Raw genomic sequence first — 4,147 nt, forward strand, 5'->3', positions numbered from 1 at the left:
GTGTTATGTGCTATAAAATAATTTAAAAGTCAACTGTTCATTAATAGTATGTAAACATTTCAATGACAGTAGCTGTGCCTAAAATTGATAATTCAGGGAAATACATAAATACATCCATTAATTGGCATTATTAAGACAATGTTCTTAAAAGGAAAATACGGCTACAGATTTAGTAGTGCTGATGATATTCAGTGATATTGAGAATAGTCACCATTTAAAACATTTTTACAGGCTTTATCAATGGTCAACTATGCTAGGGCTGATCATTGGCCTACAGATTTATCAGTCTTTATTACAGAACATAATATTTAACTTTTGATACCTTTCTTAACACTATTGGGTTAAGATCCCATTCTCTTTTGTTCTATTTTCTGATTAATATAAGCTTTTCTCCTACAATATAAGTAGTTTCCTTCTATGCTGGCTATTTTTCTTGGATAAGAAATATATATTCATTAGTAGGGATGTATTTCTTAAACATGTCTTTAGTCAGTACAATTTATCTTCAACATGGATGTATCCAGGAGAGTAACAAATGAAACCAAAGATCACATACAATTTCTTTACATATACCAGATAATAGGTATATTAAATATAACTGAGGGACATTTGGCCATTTTTTTGTGCATAATGGTTCTGTAATTCACCCCGTTTATTTGTTTTTTCTCCTTTGTTGGCATGGCAATAGAGTTCTTTTATGCAAAGTCCTCACCCTGGTCTGGAATGCTGCAAAATGTACTTAACATCAAAAGCCTATTAAAATTCCACCCACTACTTTCCTACATCTTGTGCTCATGTCAGAGAAGATAATCTCAATGGCGCCAATCTGCTCAGTCTCCTCCTTTTTGAGGACTCTGATTCATGATAGCCCAGAAAATAGTTCTGTAATCTGCTTTGCATCTACAGAAATAGAAGCAGAAAGATAGTTGTGTCAAAAAGATCCATCAAATGCATTGTATTTTGTTTTGACTTCTTATCTATCACAACTTCCCTTCCAAGAATGTAGAAAATAACTAGTGCCATCTTCTGTTGGAAGTTACATTCTGTGCCTTTATTGTTAAAAAGAAAGTATAAAAACAGTTGTTGCATCAAAGGTGTGATATTTAAACATACCTTTTTGCAATATCATCTGTAAAGTTATAGTTGGGTTTTACTTTTTAATTAGTATAATTTCTACTTGGAGTAAACTTTTTCTCCAATGAAAAGCCATTAGCGTGGAAAGCACTGCACAATTCCTGCAATTAATGATTTTGCTCAGCATGACATAATCAAGGTGGAAATCAGTTGCATAGGAAATGAAGTCACATATCACCAATAATATGGGATGCATACATACACATGGACTTGTTTCTTCAATATTCAATAGTTGGAGATAGGCAACAATATATCAAACATACTTTAAAATAAAAGCTACCTCCCCTTGGTATTATGAGAATAATACAGAATTTAGACTGATTGAAAATTCCTATCATGGGGTAAGTTATAGATTTAATTATTTTCCTATAAGTCCATTTTCTAGAAGTGAATATTTTCCCTTCCCATCCTTGGCGGCAATGATTCACCCCATGGCTTGTACTGTCTTTTTCCTGTGATTTCTTTTAAAGGAAAAAACGATGCGATGTATTGCAATTAGTGGATAATCTTTTAAGGACAGTGCTGACTGGGGAGTTGCACAGAGGATCATACACACAAAACCTTGTTTGCTTCCTCTAACAATGTCAATGCACCTGAGAAGCATGAAAAGGGAAGACTGAAGCCCATCCCTGCTTCCACCCTGGCCTGTGACCTCATGCCTTAGCCCCGGGGTGGTGAACCTATGGTACATGTGCCACAGGTGGCACATGGAGCCATTTGTCAGAGCACGTGAGGTATTGCCCTGTCAGCTGGACAGCGCACATGTGCATGCTGTCCAGCTGAGTTCAGTCCTTTTAAAAGCCATTTTTCACCCTTCCCAGGCTCCAGAAGCTTTATAGGAGCCTGGGGACGGTGAAAACAGCCTCCCCCCCCCCACCTGGAGGCCCTCCGGAGGCTTCAGGAGCTTCCCTGAAGCCTCCGGAGCACAAAAAAATGGCCCTACAGGCAAACTGGAAGTTCGGGAACAGACTTCTGATTTGCTCGTAGGGGTGATTTAAGCCCTCTGGGGGCTTCCCTGAAGCCTCTGGGGAGCGGGGAGGCTGTTTTCGCCCTCCCCAGGCTCCTATAAAGCCTCAAGCCTGGGGAAAGTGAAAAAAGCATACAAAAAATGGGGGCCAGAGCCTGTCATGCCTGCATGTGCGCTGGGGGGTGCGCATTGCATTATGGGTGCAGCACACCTGTGCTCTCCCGGCTTATGGCACGCGAGCCAAAAAAGGTTCACCATTGCTGCCTTAGCCCATTACATCTGCTACCTGTTTTTCTAAAAATGCCATGGATTCTCCAAATCTGGATATAAATGTAAATGTCATAAAATGCATTTTTTAAAATAAGGGAGTGGTTCAAATATAAGAGCCTAATTATTGCTTTAAAGATCATTGTATCAGGAAGCATGCTACTGATGATTACTTTTTTAATCACAGATAACAGATTCATGGCCAATTGAGGAAGGATGTTACCAACTATACCTTTGTCTATGTAGATCAGGGCTATCAAAACTCCTAGCCCATGGACTGGATGCGTCACGTGCTGGCCACGCCCATGCATGGTTTAGTGAAGGGGAGGGGAAGTCCTGATACGTCACGTGATGCCACCATGATGACATGACTTTGACTCCCCTGATGTAGATTCTCAATCACTCAAGGGTTGGTTTTTGGGTTGTTGTTTTTTGCAAGTTCTATAATTAATTTGGTGTAGAAGATGAGACAGCAGACTGGAAACCATGAGTTTTAATCCCATTTTAGGCATGAAGTCATCTGGGTGATCCTGAAGCAATGACAAACCACTTCCAAAAATGTTGCAAAGAAAACTTTAGGGCCTAATTGCCACCAGGATTCAAGAGTGACTTGAAGCTTAGTCTTCATCAAAAATAAGCAATCTATTAATAAAATGTATTCAGCCTCTGTAAATCGAGTTCTTAATTTTTGAAGCTGGAAAACAGCTGCTTTTCTGCCCTTTTTAGAATGTGCTTTAATAGCTACTACTTTGATATTTTAACACTCTTTTTAGGCTAAACAAACTAGGGAACACAAACCCAAGAAGCCCCTTAGCAAAAAAAACACCAAAATATGCTCTGAGAATTCTGACCCTGCTCACTGATTATACCACCACATCACAATTTTTCCATAAAACCCATTTCCTACATTTCTTGTTATAGAAGTGCAGAAATAGTTGCCTACTTCAGGTACAATAGACCTGTTGCTTCAGAGTGGAGACTCAGTTAAGAAAGTAAAATGAGGGCAAGAATGAACAGAAGATACTGGACAGCAAACATCAGGTGACAAGGGAAAAGGGTAGAGTTATGTACCTTGTGGCTTAGACAGATATCCCACTTGAATTGATTAGGAACCTGACTAATCAAATTTTGTACTCATTCTGTCTACATATTATACTATAAACCAGAATCAGTCACAACTAATGGCAGCAGCTTGTGACCATAGTTGGTCTCAAAAAAGGCTACAATGGGTTGAGTCAGATTAATACTTGACTTGGAGAGTTTTGGGAAATCTTTAGAGCTGTAAACTTGGCTGGGAAGTCAAGCATCCAGAATTAGTCAAAGGAAAACCCCTTCCATCTTTCTGAAGAAAACTTACATAGATTGTTTATGTAACCACCAGGAATCGAGTTTTACTTGAAGGGATTTTAAAACCAAAATAATCAAATGTTATTTCTTGGAAGCCCTTGCCATTTTCATCTTCTTCCTGGATATTTCTTGCGCCATTGTGTCCTAGATTTCCTTGTTATTAACAGATATGTGAAGACTGGAACAGGAATATTACTAATTAGGTCTCCAATACTATTTTTTTCTGGTAACATTTACACAATAGATCCACTAGGGAGCAACCTATCCATAAATTTTATTCACTTGATCTAGCAATACTTCTTGGCTAAATGAGCTTTTAAAATATCTTTCCCAACTGGTGTCTTCCAGATGTGCCATGCTTCAGTGTTTGTAATCCATATCCAGGATGCTCAAAGCCTGCATAGATCAGGATATTACGAATTTCAGCCTCTT

Source organism: Thamnophis sirtalis, unplaced genomic scaffold, assembly GCF_051295495.1.
Source record: "Thamnophis sirtalis isolate CommonGarterSnake01/CBP01778 unplaced genomic scaffold, rThaSir2_p1.2 scaffold_7, whole genome shotgun sequence".
Classification (NCBI taxonomy): domain Eukaryota; kingdom Metazoa; phylum Chordata; class Lepidosauria; order Squamata; family Natricidae; genus Thamnophis; species Thamnophis sirtalis.